The following is a 27500-nucleotide window of genomic DNA, read 5'->3' on the forward strand; positions in this document are numbered from 1 at the left end:
ATATGTTCCTGCTCTTTACCTTCAGTTTCTCCACAATATGTTCCTGCTCTTTACCTTCAGTTTCCAATCTCCACAATATGTTCCTGCTCTTTACCTTCAGTTTCCAATCTCCACAATATGTTCCTGCTCTTTACCTTCAGTTTCTCCACAATATGTTCCTGCTCTTTACCTTCAGTTTCCAATCTCCACAATATGTTCCCTGTTTACCTTCAGTTTCCAATCTCCACAATATGTTCCCCTGCTTTACCTTCAGTTTCTCCACAATATGTTCCTGCTTTTACCTTTCAGTTTCTCCCTCAATATGTTCCTGCTTTACCTTCAGTTTCTCCACAATATGTTCCTGCTCTTTTACCTTCAGTTTCTCCACAATATGTTCCTGCTCTTTACCTCAGTTTCCAATCTCCACAATATGTTCTGCTCTTTACCTTCAGTTTCTCCCCAATATGTTCCTGCTCTTACCTTCAGTTTCTCCCCAATGTGTTCCTGCTTCTTTACCTTCAGTTTCTCTCCAATATGTTCCTGCTCTTTTACCTTCAGTTTCTCCACAATATGTTCCTGCTCTTTACCTTCAGTTGGTTATTGGAAATTGATACAGTTTCCTTTCTTACAGAAGGATGCACTGGATTTCTATAAAAAAAGGACAATATCTCAGTAACTACGGTCAAAATAGAAAAATGACTCCTTTTCATTCAATTATATATATTTTTTTAGAACGTGTTGCAGTTGTTATTGTGACTGACCAGCTCGATTTGGACTGATGTAGCAAGCAAATAGTGTTTTTTACATCCGATAAAAGTAGATTCAGAACTACTGGTATATCATACACTACAGAGAAACACCAGGGAGGGAGGGGCAGTTCCCCTTGCTGTCCTGTAGGAAACACCAGGGAGGGGTGGTTCCCCTTTCAGCCCCGTAGGAAACACCAGGGATGGAGGGGCGGTTCCCCTTGCTGCCCCGTAGGAAACACCAGGGAGGGAGGGGCAGTTCCCTTGCTGCCCTGTAGGAAACACCAGGGAGGGAGGGGCGGTTCAGCCCCGTGTTGGTTCCCCTTTCCTGTAGCCCAGTGAGGGAGGGTGGTTCCCCTTGTAGGAAACACCAGGGAGGGAGGGTAGAAACACCAGGAGGGGTTTTCCCTTTGGCCCTGTAGGGAAACACCAGGGAGGGAGGGGTTGCTGCCCTGTAGGAAACACCAGGGAGGGAGCCCTGGGCACCAGGTTCCCCTTTCAGCCCCGTAGGAAACACCAGGGAGGGAGGGGCGGTTCCCCTTTCAGCCCCGTAGGAAACACCAGGGAGGGAGGGTGAGACGGGAGGGGTGGTTCCCCTTCCACTTTATACAGGGAAAGATTTCAACACTTTATACAGGGAAAGATCTTCCATCCAGAAACAGGAAGGAAGGATAAGGAAACACCAGGGAGGGAGGGAATACAACAGCTTGTCAGCAATCTGTTATCCACACATCTTTATGACTATTGATTAGAACTCTCAGGTTGGCTGGGGGATCAACTATTAATTAACCCAGCTGATTGGAACTCTCAGGTTGTCCCGGGCTGGGGGATCAACTATTAACCAGGCGTATTGTGGGAGTTCCTCAGAGTGCATAAATAAGAAGCACATTCCCCTCTGGGTCCATCTAGGCCCCCTCTCTTTCTGCCTTTCTGTCTATCTGTCAGTCAGTCATTACACTACCCTCAGATAGACAGATATCAGTCTGTTACAGACATGGGGAAAGGGTTCTTCATCAGCAAGACTTTGGGGATAGTTGGTGTGATCGTGGGGACTGGAGTGGTGGCCACCATCATCGCCCTGTCAGTGGTCTATAGCCAGGAGAAGGCCAAGATCCATGAGGCAGTGAATCCCCACTACTCCCTCCACTCCCTGGGAACACTACAGACTGCCTGACTCCCTGTCTCCTGTCTCCTACAACATCACCCTCTGGCCTCGACTGGTTGTCAACGCCTCTACTGGCCTCTTCATCTTCACAGGACAGTCAGCTGTGGTGTTCCAGTGTAAGAAGGACACAGATCTGATCCTCATCCACTCTAACAAGCTGAACCTGACTCTGCTCAGCCTGATTAGCCGGGATGGAGCTACTGCTCCCACCATAAAGAAAAACTGGCTGGAGGTTCCTACTCAGTTCTTAGTGATCCAGCTGAATAGTAATCTGATGGCAGGGAGACAGTATGAGCTGTACACGGAGTTTATAGGAGAACTGGCTGATGACCTGGGAGGCTTCTACAGGAGTGAATATACAGAGGGGACCAGTCCCCCGGTGAGAAAGTAAGCAAAACATTAATCATCATTTTCATGTTTAAAAACAGTGTTAGATGTTGCCTAACACTGTACAGTTGGTTGCAAGATCGAATCTCCGAGGTAAAAATCTGACTTAAGTTAAATAAAGGTAAAATAAATAAACCTATTCTATTAAATTTGACTGAAATCAAATAACATCTTTGACAGATCAATGTCATTTGTTTAACTGAATGAAGCTTCTAAATTGCGTTAATCACCTCATGCGTATCCACATTGAATAGTGTCAGGGCAGTGCAGTGGCGGCAGATTATTAGAAGAGTTGGAGGCTGATTGGGGCCGTGGCTTTCAGGTTGTTATTAGAAGAGTTGGAGGCTGATTGGAGCCGTGGCTTTCAGGTTGTTATTAGAAGAGTTGGAGGCTGATTGGGGCCGTGGCTTTCAGGTTGTTATTAGAAGAGTTGGAGGCTGATTGGGGCCGTGGCTTTCAGGTTGTTATTAGAAGAGTTGGAGGCTGATTGGAGCCGTGGATTTCAGGTTGTTATTAGAAGAGTTGGAGGCTGATTGGAGCCGTGGCTTTCAGGTTGTTATTAGAAGAGTTGGAGGCTGATTGGAGCCGTGGCTTTCAGGTTGTTATTAGAAGAGTTGGAGGCTGATTGGGGCCGTGGCTTTCAGGTTGTTATTAGAAGAGTTGGAGGCTGATTGGGGCCGTGGCTTTCAGGTTGTTATTAGAAGAGTTGGAGGCTGATTGGGGCCGTGGCTTTCAGGTTGTTATTAGAAGAGTTGGAGGCTGATTGGAGCCGTGGCTTTCAGGTTGTTATTAGAGAAGAGTTGGAGGCTGATTGGAGCCGTGGCTTTCAGGTTGTTATTAGAAGAGTTGGAGGCTGATTGGGGCCGTGGCTTTCAGGTTGTTATTAGAAGAGTTGGAGGCTGATTGGGGCCGTGGCTTTCAGGTTGTTATTAGAAGAGTTGGAGGCTGATTGGGGCCGTGGCTTTCAGGTTGTTATTAGAAGAGTTGGAGGCTGATTGGGGCCGTGGCTTTCAGGTTGTTATTAGAAGAGTTGGAGGCTGATTGGGGCCGTGGCTTTCAGGTTGTTATTAGAAGAGTTGGAGGCTGATTGGGGCCGTGGCTTTCAGGTTGTTATTAGAAGAGTTGGAGGCTGATTGGAGCCGTGGCTTTCAGGTTGTTATTAGAAGAGTTGGAGGCTGATTGGAGCCGTGGCTTTCAGGTTGTTATTAGAAGAGTTGGAGGCTGATTGGGGCTGTGGCTTTCAGGTTGTTATTAGAAGAGTTGGAGGCTGATTGGGGCCGTGGCTTTCAGGTTGTTATTAGAAGAGTTGGAGGCTGATTGGAGCTGTGGCTTTCAGGTTGTTATTAGAAGAGTTGGAGGCTGATTGGGGCCGTGGCTTTCAGGTTGTTATTAGAAGAGTTGGAGGCTGATTGGGGCTGTGGCTTTCAGGTTGTTATTAGAAGAGTTGGAGGCTGATTGGAGCTGTGGCTTTCAGGTTGTTATTAGAAGAGTTGGAGGCTGATTGGAGCTGTCGCTTTCAGGTTGTTATTAGAAGAGTTGGAGGCTGATTGGGGCCGTGGCTTTCAGGTTGTTATTAGAAGAGTTGGAGGCTGATTGGGGCCGTGGCTTTCAGGTTGTTATTAGAAGAGTTGGAGGCTGATTGGGGCCGTGGCTTTCAGGTTGTTATTAGAAGAGTTGGAGGCTGATTGGGGCCGTGGCTTTCAGGTTGTTATTAGAAGAGTTGGAGGCTGATTGGGGCCGTGGCTTTCAGGTTGTTATTAGAAGAGTTGGAGGCTGATTGGAGCCGTGGCTTTCAGGTTGTTATTAGAGAAGAGTTGGAGGCTGATTGGAGCCGTGGCTTTCAGGTTGTTATTAGAAGAGTTGGAGGCTGATTGGGGCCGTGGCTTTCAGGTTGTTATTAGAAGAGTTGAATGATTGGGGCAATGAATCTTATTAATTCAGGCCATTGTTATTAGAAGAGTTGGAGGCTGATTGATATGTTTTCTGTTGTTTCAGGTGCTGTTATTAGAAGAGTTGGAGGCTGTTTGAACAACCTTTCAGGTTGTTATTAGAAGAGTTTGGGGCTGATTGGGGCTGTAAGGGGTTTCAGGTTGTTATTAGAAGAGTTGGAGGCTGATTGCCAGAGCAGTTTAATATATTCAGGTTGTTATTAGAAGAGTTGGAGGCTGATTGGGGCCGTGGCTTTCAGGTTGTTATTAGAAGAGTTGGAGGCTGATTGGGGCAAAACCAGTAACATATCAGGTTGTTATTAGAAGAGTTGGAGGCTGATTGGAGCATGGGTACAGGTTGTTATTAGAAGAGTTGGAGGCTGATTGGAGCCGTGGATTTCAGGTTGTTATTAGAAGAGTTGGAGGCTGATTGGGGCCATAACTTTCAGGTTGATATTTTTGCACAGCCATCAGAATGAATGTCATTCCAATTCATCTTATTAATTGACATAATCTCCGACACAGCCATAATCTGTAATGATACATAAAATACACTGTGTAAAAACATGACTGATATGTTTTCTGTTGTTCATCTGAACTGCTGTTATTGATTGGTAAAGCTTTGGGTTGTTTGAACAACCTATTCAATTTGTCTGAAGTCAAACAATGAATTTGGGAGATCATTGGTGTGTAATGGGGTGCAAAACCAGTAACTGGTGGCAGGGAAGTCAAACGCAGGAGAGCAGAACTTGGTGAATAGCCAGAGCAGTTTAATATATACAACTAACGGTATAAAACAACAAACACATGGGTACAAAACCTGTAGTGCACCAGTAACACATAATACATGGGTACATAACCAGTAACACATAACACATGGGTACAAAACCAGTAACATATAACACATGGGTACATAACCAGTAACATATAACACATGGGTACAAAACCAGTAACACATAACACATGGGTACATAACCAGTAACACATAACACATGGGTACAAAACCAGTAACATATAACACATGGGTACATAACCAGTAACATATAACACATGGGTACAAAACCAGTAACACATAACACATGGGTACATAACCAGTAACACATAACACATGGGTACATAACCAGTAACACATAACACATGGGTACAAAACCTGTAGCACCAGTAACACATAACACATGGGTACAAAACCAGTAACACATAACACATGGGTACATAACCAGTAACACATAACACATGGGTACAAAACCAGTAACACATAACACATGGGTACATAACCAGTAACACATAACACATGGGTACAAAACCAGTAACATATAACACATGGGTACAAAACCAGTAACATATAACACATGGGTACAAAACCAGTAACATATAACACATGGGTACAAAACCAGTAACACATAACACATGGGTACATAACCAGTAACACATAACACATGGGTACAAAACCTGTAGCACCAGTAACACATGGGTACAAAACCTGTAGCACCAGTAACACATAACACATGGGTACAAAACCAGTAACACATAACACATGGGTACAAAACCAGTAACATATAACACATGGGTACAAAACCAGTTACACATAACACATGGGTACAAAACCAGTAACACATAACACATGGGTACAAAACCCGTAACACATAACACACGGGTACAAAACCAGTAACACATAACACATGGGTACAAAACCAGTAACACATAACACATGGGTACAAAACCAGTAACACATAACACACGGGTACAAAACCAGTAACACATAGCACATGGGTACAAAACCAGTAACACATAACACATGGGTACAAAACCAGTAACACATAACACACGGGTACAAAACCAGTAACACATAACACACGGGTACAAAACCAGTAACACATAACACATGGGTACAAAACCTGTAGCACCAGTAACACATAACACATGGGTACAAAACCAGTAACACATAACACATGGGTACAAAACCAGTAACACATAACACATGGGTACAAAACCAGTTACACATAACACATGGGTACAAAACCTGTAGCGCACCAGTAACACATAACACATGGGTACAAAACCAGTAACACATAACACATGGGTACATAACCAGTAACACATAACACATGGGTACAAAACCAGTAACACATAACACATGGGTACAAAACCAGTAACACATAACACATGGGTACATAACCAGTAACACATAACACATGGGTACAAAACCAGTAACACATAGCATATGGGTACAAAACCTGTAGTGCACCAGTAACACATAACACATGGGTACAAAACCCGTAACACATAGCACAAGTACTTACAAAATAAACCATTCCCCCCGACACGGACATGAGGGAAAATATACAACATGTTATTAGGGAATTGAAACCAGGTGAGTGTGAAAACAAGACAAAACAAATGGAAGATGAAAATGGATCGGCGATGGCTAGAAGACCGGTGACGTCGACCGCCGAACACCGCCCGAACAAGGAGAGGAACCGACTTCGGAAGAAGTCGTGACATTGTGCTTTTTAGAACTGATTGAAAGTTCTACATTTCTTTCAACCCATCATGCACCTTGCCAACCGTCAGAGTGGATGTCATTCAAGTGAAACGCTTCTTGTACACTGCCTGCACTGAATCTGTAATGATACTTAGAAACCTGGTTAAGGCTTCCCTTGTTAAGATGTCTCCATTTGGCTACAATGGTTTGAATCCCAGAGCCGATTAGGTGATAAATCTGCCGATGTGTCCCTGAGAAACCTGGTTAAGGCTTCCCTTGTTAAGATGTCTCCATTTGGCTACAATGGTTTGAATCCCCGAGCCGATTAGGTGATAAATCTGCCGATGTGTCCCTGAGAAACCTGGTTAAGATGTCTCCATTTGGCTACAATGGTTTGAATCCCCGAGCCGATTAGGTGATAAATCTGCCGATGCGTCCCTGAGAAAGGCCCTTAAAATGATCCGCCCTTTTCTTGCTATTTTTGCTTAAAATTACATACCCAAATGTAACTGCATTTAGCTCAGGCCCTGAAGCATATCATTGCATTTCATGTACCATTTGAAAGGAAACACTTTGAAGTTTGTGGAAATGTGGAAGGAATGTTGGAGAATATAACACAATAGATCTGGTAGAAGATAATACAAAGATAAAACCAACCGTTCTTTTGTATTTTTTGTACCATCATCTTTGAAATGCAAAAGAAAGGCCATAATGTATTATTCCATCCCAGGTGCAATTTACATGTTGGCCACTAGATGGCAGCAGTGTATGTGCAAGGTTTATACTGATCCGTTTGTTTCAAATGTGCCTAATTAGTTTATTAATAACTTTTCATGTTCAAAACTCTGCACTCTTCTCAAACAATAGCATGGTATTCTTTCACTGTAATAGTTACAGTACATTGGACACTGCCATTTTATTTAATGTTATTGAACCAGTGTTTTATTTAATGTTATTGAACCAGTGTATTATTTAATGTTATTGAACCAGTGTTTTTTGTTATTTAATCTTATTGAACCAGTGTATTATGTAATGTTATTGAACCAGTGTATTATGTAATGTTATTGAACCAGTGTATTATTTAATGTTATTGAACCAGTGTATTATGTAATGTTATTGAACCAGTGTATTATTTAATGTTATTGAACCAGTGTGTTATTTAATCTTATTGAACCAGTGCGTTATTTAATCTTATTGAACCAGTGTAATTTGTCGAGGAATTGATTGAACTGCTTGTACCACAATGGACAGGTAAAACCAAGGTTACACATCAACTCTGAACAAGATGGAAGAAATAGGTGCATTTACATGAAGTAATATTTCATACTCAACTGAACTTTGGCCTTTACAGGGACTTGAGTCAATGACTTTTAATCACTTGAAGTCATTTGTTGACGTTGATCCAATGATTAATTGAACCCTGTAATACAGAGTGTTGATTCATTGGTTGCACCTTCACTGGGGAGAACAGGCTCGTTCTAATGACTGGAACGGAATAGGTGGAACGGTAACAAATACATCAAGCAGGTGTGTGATGCCATTCCATTTGCTCCGTTCCGGACATTATGATGAGCCATCCCCTCTCAGCAGCCTCCTGTTGTATACAATGGGAGCTGTTCAATATGTCAGAGCTTTAGACTTATAGTCCTTGAACTAAGACACACGGTATCTGTACCTTTCAATGTGAACTTCAAACCGCTTCAATTGCTAATAAAATTGCACAAGCATTTCGCTAAACTCGCAATAACATCTGTTGAACCATGTGACCAATAAAAGTTGATTTGATAAGAGTCTTATCTGACAGCAGCTACAATATGAATGTATTGACCCTGCTCTCAGAGTCACTATGTCTAACTGTAACAGTCTTGTGGTACAGCAGTAATAACAAGCACAACATATTTCAATAATAGATAATAGATAAAAGACAATAGATAATAGATAATAGCTACAATATGCAGTATGATTGTGTGTCACCTACAGTCACCATGTTTAAACTGTAACAGTTTAGTCTTCAGTACTATAGTAATACCAGTTGCTGTGTGTGTTGGTAGAGTTGTAGCAACCACTCAGATGCAGCCTGTGGACGCCAGGAAAGCCTTCCCCTGCTTTGATGAACCTGCCATGAAGGCCGTGTTCCACATGACCCTCCTCCACGCACACGGAACAGTGGCTCTGGCCAATGGCATGAATCTAGGTAAACATGGAACCCTGATCTCTGGCCAATGGCATGCATCTAGGTAAGCATGGAACCCTGGCTCTGGCCAATTGCATGCATCTAGGTAAGCATGGAACCCTGGCTCTGGCCAATGGCATGAATCTAGGTAAACATGGTACCCTGATCTCTGTCCAATGGCATGAATCTAGGTAAGCATGGAACCCTGGCTCTGGCCAATGGCATGAATCTATGTAAGCATGGAACCCTGATCTCTGGCCAATGGCATTAATCTAGGTAAGCATGGAACCCTGATCTCTGTCCAATGGCATTAATCTAGGTAAGCATGGAACCCTGGCTCTGGCCAATGGCATGAATCTAGGTAAGCATGGAACCCTGATCTCTGGCCAATGGCATGAATCTAGGTAAGCGTGGAACCCTGATCTCTGGCCAATGGCATGAATCTCGGTAAGCATGGAACCCTGGCCAATGGCATGAATCTAGGTAAGCATGGAACCCTGATTTCTGGCCAATGGCATTTACATTTTACATTTACATTTACGTCATTTAGCAGACGCTCTTATCCAGAGCGATTTACAAATTGGTGCATTCACCTTATGACATCCAGTGGAACAGCCACTTTACAATAGTGCATCTAAATATTTTAAGGGGGGGGGGGTGAGAAGGATTACTTTATCCTATCCTAGGTATTCCTTAAAGAGGTGGGGTTTCAGGTGTCTCCGGAAGGTGGTGATTGACTCCGCTGTCCTGGCGTCGTGAGGGAGTTTGTTCCACCATTGGGGAGCCAGAGCAGCGAACAGTTTTGACTGGGCTGAGCGGGAACTGTACTTCCTCAGTGGTAGGGAGGCGAGCAGGCCAGAGGTGGATGAACGTAGTGCCCTTATTTGGGTGTAGGGCCTGATCAGAGCCTGGAGGTACTGAGGTGCCGTTCCCCTCACAGCTCCGTAGGCAAGCACCATGGTCTTGTAGCGGATGCGAGCTTCAACTGGAAGCCAGTGGAGAGAGCGGAGGAGCGGGGTGATGTGAGAGAACTTGGGAAGGTTGAACACTAGACGGGCTGCGGCGTTCTGGATGAGTTGTAGGGGTTTAATGGCACAGGCAGGGAGCCCAGCCAACAGCGAGTTGCAGTAATCCAGACGGGAGATGACAAGTGCCTGGATTAGGACCTGCGCCGCTTCCTGTGTGAGGCAGGGTCGTACTCTGCGGATGTTGTAGAGCATGAACCTACAGGAACGGGCCACCGCCTTGATGTTAGTTGAGAACGACAGGGTGTTGTCCAGGATCACGCCAAGGTTCTTAGCACTCTGGGAGGAGGACACAATGGAGTTGTCAACCGTGATGGCGAGATCATGGAACGGGCAGTCCTTCCCCGGGAGGAAGAGCAGCTCCGTCTTGCCGAAGTTCAGCTTGAGGTGGTGATCCGTCATCCACACTGATATGTCTGCCAGACATGCAGAGATGCGATTCGCCACCTGGTCATCAGAAGGGGGAAAGGAGAAGATTAATTGTGTGTCGTCTGCATAGCAATGATAGGAGAGACCATGTGAGGTTATGACAGAGCCAAGTGACTTGGTGTATAGCGAGAATAGGAGAGGGCCTAGAACAGAGCCCTGGGGGACACCAGTAGTGAGAGCGCGTGGTGAGGAGACAGATTCTCGCCACGTCACCTGGTAGGAGCAAATACAGAAAGAGGGAGAGCTCGTGGGAGGAAACAGCAAAGACAGAAAGAGGGAGAGCTAGTGGGAGGATACAGCAAGGAGAGAAAGAGGGCATGAATCTAGGTAAGCGTGGAACCCTGATCTCTGGCCAATGGCATGAATCTAGGTAAACATGGAACCCTGGCCAATGGCATGAATCTAGGTAAGCATGGAACCCTGATTTCTGGCCAATGGCATGAATCTAGGTAAGCGTGGAACCCTGATCTCTGGCCAATGGCATGCATCTAGGTAAGCATGGAACCCTGGCTCTGGCCAATTGCATGCATCTAGGTAAGCATGGAACCCTGGCTCTGGCCAATGGCATGAATCTAGGTAAACATGGTACCCTGATCTCTGTCCAATGGCATGAATCTAGGTAAGCATGGAACCCTGGCTCTGGCCAATGGCATGAATCTAGGTAAGCATGGAACCCTGATCTCTGGCCAATGGCATTAATCTAGGTAAGCATGGAACCCTGATCTCTGTCCAATGGCATTAATCTAGGTAAGCATGGAACCCTGGCTCTGGCCAATGGCATGAATCTAGGTAAGCATGGAACCCTGATCTCTGGCCAATGGCATGAATCTAGGTAAGCATGGAACCCTGATCTCTGGCCAATGGCATGAATCTAGGTAAGCATGGAACCCTGGCCAATGGCATGAATCTAGGTAAGCATGGAACCCTGATTTCTGGCCAATGGCATTATCTAGGTAAACATGGAATCCTGATCTCTGGCCAATGGCATGAATCTAGGTAAGCATGGTACCCTGATCTCTGGCCAATGGTATGCATCTAGGTAAGCATGGAATCCTGATTCTGGCCAATGGCATGAATCTAGGTAAACATGGTACCCTGGCTCTGGCCAATGGCATGCATCTAGGTAAGCATGGAATCCTGATTCTGGCCAATGGCATGAATCTAGGTAAACATGGTATCCTGATTCTGGCCAATGGCATGCATCTAGGTAAACATGGTACCCTGATCTCTGGCCAATGGCATGAATCTAGGTAAGCATGGAATCCTGATTCTGGCCAATGGCATGAATCTAGGTAAGCATGGTACCCTGATCTCTGGCCAATGGCATGAATCTAGGTAAGCATGGAATCCTGATTCTGGCCAATGGTATGAATCTAGGTAAGCATGGAATCCTGATTCTGGCCAATGGCATGAATCTAGGTAAGCATGGTACCCTGATCTCTGGCCAATGGTATGAATCTAGGTAAACATGGTACCCTGATCTCTGGCCAATGGTATGAATCTAGGTAAGCATGGTACCCTGATCTCTGGCCAATGGTATGCATCTAGGTAAGCATGGTACCCTGATCTCTGGCCAATGGTATGAATCTAGGTAAGCATGGTACCCTGATCTCTGGCCAATGGTATGAATCTAGGTAAACATGGTACCCTGATCTCTGGCCAATGGTATGAATCTAGGTAAGCATGGTACCCTGATCTCTGGCCAATGGTATGAATCTAGGTAAACATGGAACCCTGATCTCTGGCCAATGGTATGAATCTATGTATGTGTGTTGACGGCTGCTTCTAAGTCCAAGGGGGATGGGATCTGTGATCTGTGATCTGTTTCCTAAATTATAGTTAGAGAGTTTAATGCTACAATCTGCTTAAATTGACCTCTCGCGCGCCTGAGAGAACAAGTTCTGCCAAACTCTCAAGAACTGTGAAGAAAAAACTAGCATTTAATTTTTTGGGGGGAACATTTTCAGAGTAAGCTGCTACACTCTGATATGAGATAAATCATACAAATCTCCTTTATAGCCGTATCCATTGCTGTACTCGATTGATTATATACCAACTTCTGCAACCTTATATAAGTCTATGGTAGAACCTCAGAGTGTTGATGTTGTCACGGTAGGGATCTGAACTCCTGTTGCTGGGGAAACCAACGTGTTGTCACGGTAGGGATCTGAACTCCTGTTGCTGGGGAAACCAACGTGTTGTCACGGTAGGGATCTGAACTCCTGTTGCTGGGGAAACCAACGTGTTGTCACGGTAGGGATCTGAACTCCTGTTGCTGGGGAAACCAACGTGTTGTCACGGTAGGGATCTGAACTCCTGTTGCTGGGGAAACCAACGTGTTTTCACGGTAGGGATCTGAACTCCTGTTGCTGGGGAAACCAACGTGTTGTCACGGTAGGGATCTGAACTCCTGTTGCTGGGGAAACCAACGTGTTGTCACGGTAGGAATCTGAACTCCTGTTGCTGGGGAAACTAACATGTTGTCACGGTAGGGATCTGAACTCCTGTTGCTGGGGAAACCAACGTGTTTTCACAGTAGGTGTCTGAACTCCTGTTGCTGGGGAAACCAACGTGTTGTCACGGTAGGAATCTGAACTCCTGTTGCTGGGGAAACTATCATGTTGTCACGGTAGGGATCTGAACTCCTGTTGCTGGGGAAACCAACGTGTTTTCACGGTAGGTGTCTGAACTCCTGTTGCTGGGGAAACCAACGTGTTGTCACGGTAGGGATCTGAACTCCTGTTGCTGGGGAAACCAACATGTTGTCACGGTAGGGATCTGAACTCCTGTTGCTGGGGAAACCAACGTGTTGTCACGGTAGGGATCTGAACTCCTGTTGCTGGGGAAACCAACGTGTTGTCACGGTAGGTGTCTGAACTCCTGTTGCTGGGGAAACCAATATGTTGTCACGGTAGGGGTCTGAACTCCTGTTGCTGGGGAAACCAACGTGTTGTCACGGTAGGGATCTGATCTCCTGTTGCTGGGGAAACCAATGTGTTTTCACGGTAGGGATCTGAACTCCTGTTGCTGGGGAAACCAATATGTTGTCACGGTAGGGATCTGAACTCCTGTTGCTGGGGAAACCAACATGTTGTCACGGTAGGGATCTGAACTCCTGTTGCTGGGGAAACCAATGTGTTGTCTCTGCTACGCTCACTAACCTGTATCACTCTCTGCACCTGTAGCCTCAGTCAATGTCACTGTCAACGGCCAGGCTGTTACTCGGACCAGCTTCCAACCCACACCCCTCATGTCAACCTACCTACTCGCCTTTGTCGTCAGTGAGTTCGGTTTCATCCAGTCACCAGAAGGGGAAAAAGTTTTGGTACATATTTTTATTTTATTAATCTGCTCTTGTTCTTATTTGTCTGCGTTAGCTGCTCTGGGATTAAGTTTCCCCTAGGTACAGATCTATGATCAGTTTCCCTCCCCCAAACCTTACTTCAGTTATCCCAGAACTAAAATGTTGCATAATTTGGTCAGGTGTCTATGTAGTCTGTTCACGAGAGATTACCCAAATCCTAACCTTAAAGGGATACTGCTCTTGGAAAGTAGATTAAGGGCCTCATTGTCAAACTGATCCCAGGTCAGCATCTCCAGGGGGACCTTGGAAAGTAGATAAAGGGCCTCATTGCCAAACTGATCCCAGATCAGCGTCTCTAGGGGCAACTTCAGTATACTCTGACTCCAGGATGAGGGAGACATTATTGGTTTGTTTCTCTGTGATGCCCTCTGTCGGTCTCTACAGGTCAGTACAGATAGTAAAGATCAGGGGCCTCATTTATAAAACGGACCGGATCAATTCTGATCTTAGGTATGACTGACTCAGAAAACCACATATAAGTAGTTATTATAAAACCTTACTTTGGGGTTGAAATGGTCATATCTCTACTCAGAGTCGAGACTTGACGTTGAAATGGTCAGTGATTGTCCTGCTGGTTGTGCGTGGCTATTCTTTCTCCTACAGTTTAAGGTCAGACCATTTCCTTCCCCTTCAGTTTAAGGTCAGACCATTTCTTTCTCCTACAGTTTAAGGTCAGACCATTTCCTTCCCCTACAGTTTAAGGTCAGACCATTTCTTTCTCCTACAGTTTAAGGTCAGACCATTTCTTTCCCTTTCAGTTTAAGGTCAGACCATTTCTTTCCCCTACAGTTTAAGGTCAGACCATTTATTTCCCTTTCAGTTTAAGGTCAGACCATTTCTTTCCCCTACAGTTTAAGGTCAGTTTAGTTTAAGGTCAGACCATTTCTTTCCCCTACAGTTTAAGGTCAGACCATTTCTTTCCCCTACAGTTTAAGGTCAGACCATTTCTTTCCCATTTCTTTCAGTTTAAGGTCAGACCATTTCTTTCCCCTTTCAGTTTAAGGTCAGACCATTTCTTTCCCTTTCAGTTTAAGGTCAGACCATTTCTTTCCCTTTCAGTTTAAGGTCAGACCATTTCTTTCCCTTTCAGTTTAAGGTCAGACCATTTATTTCCCTTTCAGTTTAAGGTCAGACCATTTCTTTCCCTTTCAGTTTAAGGTCAGACCATTTCTTTCCCCTAGTTTAAGGTCAGACCATTTCTTTCCCTTTCAGTTTAAGGTCAGACCATTTATCTTTCCCTTGCAGTTTAAGGTCAGACCATTTCTTTCCCTTGCAGTTTAAGGTCAGACCATTTGGGGCCCAGGGTCAGTTTAAGGTCAGACCATTTCTTTCCCTTTCAGTTTAAGGTCAGACCATTTCTTTCCCCAGTTTAAGGTCAGACCATTTCTTTCCCCTGTTTAACAGACCATTTCTTTCCCCACAGTTTAAGGTCAGACCATTTCTTTGTTCAGTTTAACTGTCAGACCATTTATCTCCCCTACAGTTTAAAGTCAGACCATTTATCTCCCCTACAGTTTAAGGTCAGACCATTTATCTCCCCTACAGTTTAAGGTCAGACCATTTCTTTCCCCCTACAGTTCAAATCAAATCAAATCAAATTTTATTTGTCACATACACATGGTTAGCAGATGTTAATGCAAGTGTCTTGCTTGTGCTTCTAGTTCCGACAATGCAGTGATAACCAACAAGTAATCTAACTAACAATTCCAAAACTACTGTCTTATACACAGTGTAATGGGATAAGGAATATGTACATAAGGATATATGAATGAGTGATGGTACAGAGCAGCATACAGTAGATGGTATCGAGTACAGTATATACATATGAGATGAGTATGTAGACAAGTAAACAAAGTGGCATAGTTAAAGTGGCTAGTGATACATGTATTACATGAGGATACAGTAGATGATATAGAGTACAGTATGTACGTATGCATATGAGATGAATAATGTAGGGTAAGTAACATTATATAAGGTAGCATTGTTTAAAGTGGCTAGTGATATATTTACATCATTTCCCATCAATTCCCATTATTAAAATGGCTGGCGTTGGGTCAGTGTCAATGACAGTGTGTTGGCAGCAGCCACTCAATGTTAGTGGTGGCTATTTAACAGTCTGATGGCCTTGAGATAGAAGCTGTTTTTCAGTCTCTCGGTCCCAGCTTTGATGCACCTGTACTGACCTCGCCTTCTGGATGATAGCTATGAACAGGCAGTGGTTCGGGATGTCCTTGATGATCTTTATGGCCTTCCTGTAACAACGGGTGCTGTAGGTGTCCTGGAGGGCAGGTAGTTTGCCCCCGGTGATGCGTATAAATGCAGTCCTCCTACCCTCTGGATGCCTTATAAATGAGGGCGGAGCAGTTGGTACCAGGCGGTGATAAAGCCCCCAGGATGCTCTCGATGTGCATCTGTAAATTTGAGTGCTTTTGGGACAGGATGTTTTATAAATGAGCCCCTTGACAGGATGCTTTTTAAATGAGGTCCCAGGGTACAGGATGTTTTACCAATGAGTTTGTCTGTGATGTGTATGCAGGAACTTTTAAAATGCTACCCTCTCCACTACTGTTCCATCGATGTGGATAAATGAGTTCCCAGGGTGCTGTTTCCTTAAGTCCACAATCATCTCCTTATTTTGTTGATTTGAGTGTGAGGTTATTTTCCTGACACCACACTCCGAGGGCCCTCACCTCCTCCCTGTAGGCCGTCTGCGACGTTGTTGGTAATCAAGCCTACCACTGTTGTGTCAGAAACTTGATGATTGAGTTGGAGGCGTGCGTGGAACGCAGTCAATTGAACAGGGAGTACAGGAGAGGGCTCAGAAAAGCAAAAAAATGGGGCCCCCGTGTTGAGGATCAGCAGGAGATGTTGTTGCCTACCCTCACCACCTGGGGGCGGCCCGTCAGGAAGTCCAGTAACCAGTTGCACAGGGCGGGGTCGAGGCCCAGGGTCTCGAGCTTGATGACAGCTTGAGGGTACTATGGTGTTGAATGCCGAGCTGTATAAATGAACAAATTCTCACATAGGTATTCCTTTTGTCCAGGTGGGTTAGGGCAGTGTGCAGTGTGGTTGAATTGCATCGTCTGGGACCTATTTTCCTAAGCAAATTGGAGTGGGTCTAGGGTGTCAGGTAGGGTGGAGGGATATGGTCCTGATGTTTGAAAGCACTTCATGATGACGGAAGTGAGTGCTCCAACTTCAGCGGTAGTTTTAGCTCAGTTACCTTAGCTCAACAGGAACAATGGTGGCCCTCTTGAAGCATGTGGGAACAGCAGACTGGTATAGGGATTGGCTTGAATATGTCCGTGAACACACCGGCCAGCTGGTCTGCGCATGCTCTGATGGGTGGCTGGGGATGCCATCTGGGCCTGCAGCCTTGAACTGAGGGTTAACACGTTTAAATGTCTTACTCACCTCGGCTGCAGTGAAGGAGAGACCTGTTTTTGTTGCAGGCCGGTCAGGGGCACTGTATTGTCCTCAAAGCGGGCAAAAAAGTTATTTAGTCTGCCTGGGAGCAAGACATCCTGGTCCGTGACTGGGCTGGGTTCCTTCTTGTAGTCAAAACGTGATTGACTGTGAGACCCTGCCATGCCTCTTTGTCTGAGCCATTGAATTGAGATTTCCACTTTGTCTCTGTACTGACGCTTAGCTTGTTTAATAGCCTTGCGGAGGGAATAGCTGCATTGTTTATATTCGGACATGTTACCAGACACCTTGCCCTGATTAAAAGCAGTGGTTCGCGCTTTGTTTCATGGAATGCTGCCATCAATCCATTTGATTTCTGGTTTGGGAATGTTTTTATGTTGGTCTGGAAGGACATCTTTGCACGTTCTAATGAACTCAGACACCTCAGCGTATTTCAATATTTCCATCTGATTCAAGGTCGGAACATGTCCCAGTCCACGTGATGGAAGCAGTCTTGGAGTGTAGAGTCAGCTTGTTCTGACCAGCGTTGGACAGACCTCAGCGTGGGAGCCTCTTGTTTTAATTTCTGCCTGTAGGCAGGGCAGTTGGAGTCGTGGTCAGCTTTTCCGAAGGAGGCGGGGCAGGGCCTTATATGCGTCGTTTGGAAGTTAGAGTAACAATGATCCAAGGTTTTACCAGCCCTGGTTGCGCAATCGATATGCTGATAAAATCTAGGGAGTCTTGTTTTCAGATTAGCTTTGTTAAAATCCCCAGCTACAATGAATGCAGCCTCCGGATAAATGGTTTCCAGTTTGCAAAGAGTTAAATAAAGTTAGTTCAGAGCCATCGATGTGTCTGCTTGGGGGACCCCCATACAGCTGTGATTATAATCGAAGGAATTCTCTTAGAAGATAATGCCCTCTACATTTGATTGTGAGGAATTCTAAATCAGGTGAACAGAAGGATTTGAGTTCCTGTATGTTTCCTTCATCACACCATGTCTGTAGTCATGAGGCATACGCCCCCGCCACTCTTCTTACCAGAGAGATGTATGTTTCTGTCGGCGCGATGCGTGGAGAAACCCGTTGGCTGCACCGCCCTGGATAGCGTTTTCCCAGTAAGCCATGTTTCCGTAAAGCAGAGAATGTTGCAGTCTCTGATGTCCCTCTGGAATGCCACCCTTGCTCGGATTTCATCAACCTTGTTGTCAGAGACTGGACATTGGCAAGAAGAATGCTGGGAAGTGGTGCGCGATGGTCTCCGGAGTCTGACCAGAACACCGACTTTCCCTCTTTTTCGGAGTCGTTTCCTTGGGTCAGCTGCATGGATCCAATCCGTCTGTCCTGTTTGTAAGGCAGAACACAGGATGTCTCGCCATATTCTTGGTGAACTGATGGTGAGTTGACGCTGATCTTATATTCAGTAGTTCTTCTCAGACTGTATGTAATGAAACCTAAGATGACCTGGGGTACTAATGTAAGAAATAACACGTAAAAAAAACAAAAAACTGCATAGTTTCCTAGAACGCGAAGCGAGGCGGCCATCTCAGTCAAGCGCCGGAAGTAAGTTTTACGGTCAGACCATTTCTTTCCCTTTCAGTTTAAGGTCAGACCATTTATCTCCCCTTTCAGTTTAAGGTCAGACCATTTATCTCCCCTTTCAGTTTAAGGTCAGACCATTTCATTCCCTTTCAGTTTAAGGTCAGACCATTTATTTCCCTTTCAGTTTAAGGTCAGACCATTTATCTCCCCTACAGTTTAAGGTCAGACCATTTCTTTCCCCTACAGTTTACGGTCAGACCTTTGCTTTCCCTTTCAGTTTAAGGTCAGACCATTTCTTTCCCCTTGCAGTTTAAGGTCAGACCATTTCTTTCCCTTGCAGTTTAAGGTCAGTTTGGGGCGGCAGGGTAGCCTAGTGGTTAGAGCGTTGGACTAGTAACCGGAAGGTTGCAAGTTCAAACCCCCGAGCTGACATGGTACAAATCTGTCGTTCTGCCCCTGAACAGGCAGTTAACCCACTGTTCTGGCCGTCATTGAAAATAAGAATTTGTTCTTAACTGACTTGCTGACCCCCCTGAACAGTTGCAGTTATCACTGTTCCTATTTTAATCCATGCCGTCAGTCCGAAAATAGGATGTTTTTGTGCTGGTCGAGGGCAGTTAAATCAGGTCTGGCAGCATAAAATACCAAAGGGCGATACAAAGACCATTTCTTTCCCCGGAAAACAAGGGGAGAAATTCTTTAAGGTTCTGACCATTTTTTCCCCTTTCAGAGCATGCATTCCCCTAAAATGGTGAGACCAAGTTACTTTTTGACCATGCATCCTCAAAAGACTGAGCAGGGATGAGGGAAAAGCAATGTCCTTCAGGATAAAAACATTAGACCATTCCTTATTCACATCAGACACAGTTCTGTCTTGCTGCCCCACCTCGTTCACTGCAGCAGTGACACACTCCCAAGATCTCTGTTTGGTTTGTTTGTCAACCCACTATTTAGTCCACCGAATAATATGTGTTGACTGTCTTCAATCTCCTCTACCATCGCCGTGATCTCGTCTTTCACAAAGTTAGCTTTTCTCTTTCGGTCCATGGCTATTCCTGATGTCTAAACTCTCATATGTTCTAGCATTCTATAAGGGGAAATCGGTGATTTGAAGTTAATTAGAGATTTATAGATCACAAGACCGTAAGTTACAAATGGGCTTCTTAGAACCTGCGTCCCAATTGTTTTTATTTCAATATCTTTTTGAATCCAACGTGAGTTCACTGTGAAATCATTTTAGACTAAGTTCAAGTATAAATCTAGTATAAAAGAACATGTTTTATAAATGAGGCCCCAGGGTTCAGTATGTTTTATAAACGAGGCCCCAGGGTACAGGATGTTCTATAAAGAGGCCCCAGGGTACAGGATGCTAGATGAGGCCCCAGGGTACGGATCAATTCATAAATGAGGCCCCAGGGTACAGGATGCTTTTATAAATAGCAGGCGGCCCCAGGGTACAGGATGTTTTTAAATGAGAGCCCCAGGGTACATTTTTAAAATTAGGTAGGGTCAAATGTTTTATAAATGAGGCCCCAGGTTAAGGATATAAATTTGCAGGCTATCAGGGTAGAGGATGCATGCATTTGGTATACATTTCTGCAACTGCGGCCCGAGAATTCTATCTTGACGGAAGATAAATGAGGCCATCAGAATTTTTGGATGTTTATAAATGAGCCAGGATTCAGGGTGTTTTATAATTGACATCAGGGTTAGCAGAGTGTGCTAAAATGCCCCAGGGTAAATGTTTTACAAACTGAGGGAGGGTACAGGCTTCTGATGTTGACATGCATAAAACCAAGATGTTTTATCACAGAGGTCAACAAATGAGGATGTTTTATAAATGGGGACATGCAGGGCCTGGATTTTTATCCAATCACCCCAGGGAACAGAGAAGTTTTATAAATGAGGCCCCAGGGTAAAGGCTTTTATCAAAACTGGTCGCCTAGGCGTTGGGGGCAGAGGATAAATGAGGAGCAGGATACAGGTTTCTGGGCATGGTAGAGGATATATTGAGGGCCCAGTGTACAGGATGTTTTATAAATGAGGTGCCAGGGTACAGGATGTTTTATAAATGAGGCCCCAGGGTACAGGATGTTTTATAGGATGTTTTTGTGCTAGGGTCTGGATAACCCGTGCCAGAACGGAGCATGCTTATCTAAAATGGTGATGAGGACAGGGGTATGCCCAGTGTACTGGAAATGTGGGTTGTAATGGGTGAGGGTACAGGTGTTTTATAAATGGGACAAGGGAGGTAACAGGATGTATGCAGAGTGGATCTAGGGGCTCCATTGTGAACTGAAACAATGATAACTAACCTGAACAACAGTATACAAGGCATATTGACATTTGGGAGGGACATACAGATGTTTTAGGCATACAGTAGTCACAGGTGTTGAATTGATAAAAGCTAGCTAAAAACAGTGGGCCCCAGGGTAATCAGGATAGCACAACAAATGAGCAGGTAAAATGTTTTTAACTGAGGCAACTGGGCCGACAGATAAAACAAACAAGAGGGCCCAGGGTACAGGATGTTTATAAATGAGGCCCCAGGGTACAGGATTTTTTATAAATGAGGGCCCAGGGTACAGGATGTTTTATAAATGAGGCTCCAGGATGGATGTTTTATAAATGAGGAGGCCCCAGGGTAGGGGCAGTCAGGATGTTTTATAAAGCGGGGGCTGGGCCCCAGGGTACAGGATGTTTTATAAATGAAAGGGTACAGGATGTTTTAAAATGAACAATGTTTTATAAATGAGCTTGTAGGGTAGTTAGATGTTTAGCGTCTGGAGGTTCTTGAGTGTGTTTTATAAATGAGGCCCCAGGGTAAAATGTTTTAAAATTAAGGGCCCAGTAACAGGATTTTTATAAATGAGGCCACAGGGTGGATGAGGCAATAAATGAGACCCCAGGGTACAGGGTGTTTTATAAATGAGGCCCCAGGGTACAGGATGTTTTATAAATGAGGCCCCAGGGTACAGGATGTTTTATAAATGAGGCCCCAGGGTACAGGATGTTTTATAAATGAGGCCCCAGGGTACAGGATGTTTTATAAATGAGGCCCCAGGGTACAGGATGTTTTATAAATGAGGCCCCAGGGTAAATGAGGCCCCAGGGTACAGGATGTTTTATAAATGAGGCCCCAGGGTACAGGGCCCCAGGGTACAGGATGTTTTATAAATGAGCCCCAGGGTACAGGATGTTTTATAAATGAGGCCCCAGGGTACAGGATGTTTTATAAATGAGGCCCCAGGGTACAGGATGTTTTATAAATGAGGCCCCAGGGTACAGGATGTTTTATAAATGAGGCCCCAGGGTACAGGATGTTTTATAAATGAGGCCCCAGGGTACAGGATGTTTTATAAATGAGGCCCCAGGGTACAGGATGTTTTATAAATGAGGCCCCAGGGTACAGGATGTTTTATAAATGAGGGCCCAGGGTACAGGATGTTTTATAAATGAGGCCCCAGGGTACAGGATGTTTTATAAATGAGGGCCCAGGGTACAGGATGTTTTATAAATGAGGGCCCAGGGTACAGGATGTTTTATAAATGAGGGCCCAGGGTACAGGATGTTTTATAAATGAGGGCCCAGGGTACAGGATGTTTATAAATGAGGCCCCAGGGTACAGGATTTTTTATAAATGAGGCAGGTACAGGATGTTTTATAAATGAGGGCCCAGGGTACAGGATGTTTTATAAATGAGGGCCCAGGGTACAGGATGTTTTATAAATGAGGGCCCAGGGTACAGGATGTTTTATAAATGAGGGCCCAGGGTACAGGATGTTTTATAAATGAGGCCCCAGGGTACAGGATGTTTTATAAATGAGGCCCCAGGGTACAGGATGTTTTATAAATGAGGCCCCAGGGTACAGGATGTTTTATAAATGAGGCCCAGGGTACAGGATGTTTTATAAATGAGGCCCCAGGGTACAGGATGTTTTATAAATGAGGGCCCAGGGTACAGGATGTTTTATAAATGAGGCCCAGGGTACAGGATGTTTTATAAATGAGGCCCCAGGGTACAGGATGTTTTATAAATGAGGCCCCAGGGTACAGGATGTTTTATAAATGAGGGCCCAGGGTACAGGATGTTTTATAAATGAGGCCCCAGGGTACAGGATGTTTTATAAATGAGGCCCCAGGGTACAGGATGTTTTATAAATGAGGGCCCAGGGTACAGGATGTTTTATAAATGAGGCCCCAGGGTACAGGATGTTTTATAAATGAGGGCCCAGGGTACAGGATGTTTTATAAATGAGGCCCCAGGGTACAGGATGTTTTATAAATGAGGGCCCAGGGTACAGGATGTTTTATAAATGAGGGCCCAGGGTACAGGATGTTTTATAAATGAGGGCCCAGGGTACAGGATGTTTTATAAATGAGGGCCCAGGGTACAGGATGTTTTATAAATGAGGCCCCAGGGTACAGGATGTTTATAAATGAGGCCCCAGGGTATGTTTTTATAAATGAGGCCCCAGGATGTTTTATAAATGAGGCTCCAGGATGTTTTTATAAATGAGGCCCCAGGGTACAGGATGTTTTATAAATGAGGCCCCAGGGTACAGGATGTTTTATAAATGAGGCCCCAGGGTACAGGATGTTTTATAAATGAGGCCCCAGGGTACAGGATGTTTTATAAATGAGGGCCCAGGGTACAGGATCTCATGACAGAAAACATGTCTATTTTCCAGATCAGGATTTGGGCTCGTAAACAGGCCATTGCTGAGGGCCAGGGAGATTACGCACTCGAAAAAACTGGGCCGATCCTGGAGTTCTTTGAAAACTACTACAGCTCAAGCTATCCTCTGACCAAATCAGGTAATACTTAAAGAGTAATACTCTTCCTCTCGGAATCCCTGTCTGTTGTTGAAGAGAGATTCCGAATGGCTCCCAAATGGCACCATATTCCCTTTGTAGTGACCCTACCTTTGACCAGGGCCCATAGGCCTCTAGGCTAAAGTACTGCACTATATAGGGAATAGGACACCATTTGAGACTCACCCCATTGTTAAGTGCTGTAATGGATATTTCAGCTCCTTTACTCTGTAGACCAGATAGCTCTGCCTGACTTCAGTGCTGGAGCCATGGAGAACTGGGGTCTGATCACCTACAGAGAGACAGCCCTGCTCTACAACCCTGCCAGCTCGTCCAATGGAGACAAAGAGTGGATCGCTACGGTCATCTCTCATGAACTGGCTCACATGGTCTGTATTACAATCAATACTATAATATACTGAGAGGCTGCAGCTGGCTGCCTGGTCTGTATTACAGTCAATACTATAATATACTGAGAGGCTGCTGCTGGCTGCCTGGTCTGTATTACAGTCAATACTATAATATACTGAGAGGCTGCTGCTGGCTGCCTGGTCTGTATTACAGTCAATACTATAATATACTGTGTCCTGTCCCTCTCCTCTCTGCACCCTGTGTCCTGTCCCTCTCCTCTCTGCACCCAGTGTCCTGTCCCTCTATGCCACTGGCTGAATAAGGTTTATATGTCCACAGTGGTTTGGTAACCTGGTGACCATGAAGTGGTGGAATGACCTGTGGCTCAACGAGGGCTTTGCCTCCTACGTCTCGTATCTTGGGGCCAACTCTGCTGAACCCACGTGGAACGTAGTGAGTCTTTCTTTTCATCATATCTGAGTGACTCCTAACTTGACTTGAGATAAAACATGTACATTACAACTTGAACTGTTGCACAGCTCTGCAAATATACCCTTCTCAAGGATTTAACCCACAAAGAAATCTGCTCTCCAAATTCCATCTGCCGGTACAAGTGAAAGGTTAAAAGCGAAGGCCTGATGTCTCCACAGACAGACCTAATAGTGCTGAAGGAGGTGCATGGGGCGATGTCTGTAGACGCGCTGGCCTCCTCTCACCCTCTCTCTGCTAAAGAGGAAGACATCATGAGGCCTGCACAGATCAGTGAACTGTTTGACACCATCACCTACAGCAAGGTATGCTTCTAATCACACCTCTTACTGGCAACCTACTGGCTTCACAACACAGCCCAGCATGCTACATTCACCTGGGTCAAAATCATCTGGGTCAGAATCACCTGGGTCAATTTCATCTGGGTCAGAATCACCTGGGTCAAAGTAATCTGGGTCAAAATCATCTGGGTCAAAGTCATCTGGGTCAGAATCACCTGGGTCAAAGTCATCTGTGTCAGAATCATCTGGGTCAAAGTCATCTGGGTCAAAGTCATCTGGGTCAAAGTCATCTGGGTCAAAGTCATCTGGGTTTTAGTCAACTTGAAATAAAATTATCAGAATTACTTTGAAATAGCAAATGTCACATGTCCTCAAGGAAATGTAATTATTTTCTGTCTGCATTTCTCTTAGGGATTTTGATTCGGGCGAGAGCGGCAGGCTGTACTGGGCCATGACAAGTCAGACGTTTTATTTCTTATATCCTGTGTTCTCTTCCTCCTAGGGAGCTGCAGTTCTGAGGATGCTGTCTGAGTTCTTGACAGAGCCGGTCTTTGCCCGAGGACTTAGTGTGAGTAATGTTTATGATTATGTACATGTCTAATTACTATATTCTGTTCCACATCATTTTGTTTAGATTTATATACACTGCTCAAAAAAATAAAGGGAACACTAAAATAACACATCCTAGATCTGAATGAATTAAATATTCTTATTAAATACTTTTTTTTACATAGTTGAATGTGCTGACAACAAAATCATGTGGAAATTGTCAATGGAAATCAAATGTATCAACCCATGGAGGTCTGGATTTGGATTCACACTCAAAATGGAAAACCACACTACAGGCTGATACAACTTTGATGTAATGTCTTTAAAACAAGTCAAAATTAGGCTCATTAGTGTGTGTGGCCTTCACGTGCCTGTATGACCTCCCTACAACGCCTGGGCATGCTCCTGATGAGGTGACGGATGGTCTCCTGAGGGATCTCCTCCCAGACCTGGACTAAAGCATCCGCCAACTCCTGTGGTGCAACGTGGCGTTGGTGGATGGAGCGAGACATGATGTCCCAGATGTGCTCAATTGGATTCAGGTCTGGGGAACGGGCCGGCCAGTCCATAGCATCAATGCCTTCCTCTTGCAGGAACTGCTGACACACTCCAGCCACATGAGGTCTAGCATTGTCTTGCATTAGGAGGAACCCAGGGCCAGCCGCACCAGCATATGGTCTCACAAGGGGTCTGAGGATCTCATCTCGGTACCTAATGGCAGTCAAGCTACCTCTGGCCAGCACATGGAGGGCTGTGCGGCCCCCCAGAGAAATGCCACCCCACACCATGACTGACCCACTGCCAAACCGGTCATGCTGGAGGATGTTGCAAGCAGCAGAACGTTCTCCACGACGTCTCCAGACTGTGTCATGTCTGTCACATGTGCTCAGTGTGAACCTGCTTTCATCTGTGAAGAGCACAGGGCGCCAGTGGTGAATTTTGCCAATCTTGGTGTTCTCTGGCAAATGTCAAACGTCCTGCACGGTGTTGGGCTGTAAGCACAACCCCCACCTGTGGACATCGGGCCCTCATACCACCCTCATGGAGTCTGTTTCTGACCGTTTGAGCAGAAACATGCACATTTGTGGCCTGCTGGAGGTCATTTTGCAGGGCTCTTGCAGTGCTTCTCTTGCTCCTCCTTGCTCAAAGGTGGAGGTAGCGGTCCTGCTGCTGGGTTGTTGCCCTCCTACGGCCTCCTCCACGTCTCCTGATGTACTGGCCTGTCTCCTGGTAGCGCCTCCATGCTCTGGACACTACGCTGACAGACACAGCAAACCTTTTTGCCACAGCTCGCATTGATGTGCCATCCAGGATGAGCTGCAGTACCTGAGCCACTTGTGTTGGTTGTAGACTCCGTCTCATGCTACCACTAGAGTGAAAGCACCGCCAGCATTCAAAAGCGACCAAAACATCAGCCAGGAAGCATAGGAACTGAGAAGTGGTCTGTGGTTACCCCCTGCAGAACCACTCCTTTATTGGGAGTGTCTTGCTAATTGCCTATAATTTCCACCTGTTGTCTATTCCATTTGCAGCATGTGAAATGTATTGTCAATCAGTGTTGCTTCCTAAGTGGACAGTTTGATTTCACAGAAGTGTGATTGACTTGGAGTTACATTGTGTTGTGTTCCCTTTATTTTTTTGAGCAGTATATATATATATATATATATATATATATATATATATATATATATATATATATATATATATATAATATATATATATATGAGTGACACATATAAAAGTGAGAACTTACAGTTATGAATATAACTACTGCTCCCTGAAGGAGGGAACGAGGTATAACATGCTATGGGGAGTCAACGACCAATCACATTCACCTGAAGAAAACTAAAAACACACCCAATGGGCCAATGAATGTAGAGCCCGCCCTCAGAAGCCACACCTTCCTGGCTATGACACCGGAGCTCGCAATCATTTCAAATCAAATCCAAATCAAATTTTATTGATCCATACACATATTTAGCTTCTGGGCAGATTCCTCATTGCTCGCTGGGTACTCTCTCCCCACTAACAGACAGCTAAGTCGGAGCCTAATCCAGTAGTCTTTGTAAATTGTGTGACACGGTCTCCTTCAGGCGAGCTGAAGAGCGAAGACTTGAGGTAATGAACGTTATAGCCAGGAAGGTGGGCTTCCTAGGGCAGGCTTTGCATTCATTGTCCCATTGGGCATGTCTTTGTTTTCTTCAGGTGAATGTGATTGGTCGTTCACTCCTGTCATCTCAGACCGCTGTGCCACTCGGGAGCCCCATGGCACTGCATCTCAGCGCTAGGTTCAAATCCAGGCTGTATCACAACTGGCTGTGATTGAGAGTACCATAGGGCGGAGTACAATTGGCCCAGCGTCATCCGGGTTTGGCCTGTGTGTAGGCCGTC

General features: G+C 45.1%; 1 pseudogene; it reads left to right on the top strand.

Annotated features, from left to right (window-relative positions):
• The first annotated feature begins 1643 nt into the window (after nucleotides 1–1643).
• LOC124035354 overlaps nucleotides 1644–27500 on the top strand; it is a 48045-nt pseudogene continuing 22188 nt past the window's right edge.

The sequence above is a fragment of the Oncorhynchus gorbuscha genome, linkage group LG05 (assembly GCF_021184085.1).
Source record: "Oncorhynchus gorbuscha isolate QuinsamMale2020 ecotype Even-year linkage group LG05, OgorEven_v1.0, whole genome shotgun sequence".
Classification (NCBI taxonomy): Eukaryota; Metazoa; Chordata; class Actinopteri; order Salmoniformes; family Salmonidae; genus Oncorhynchus; species Oncorhynchus gorbuscha.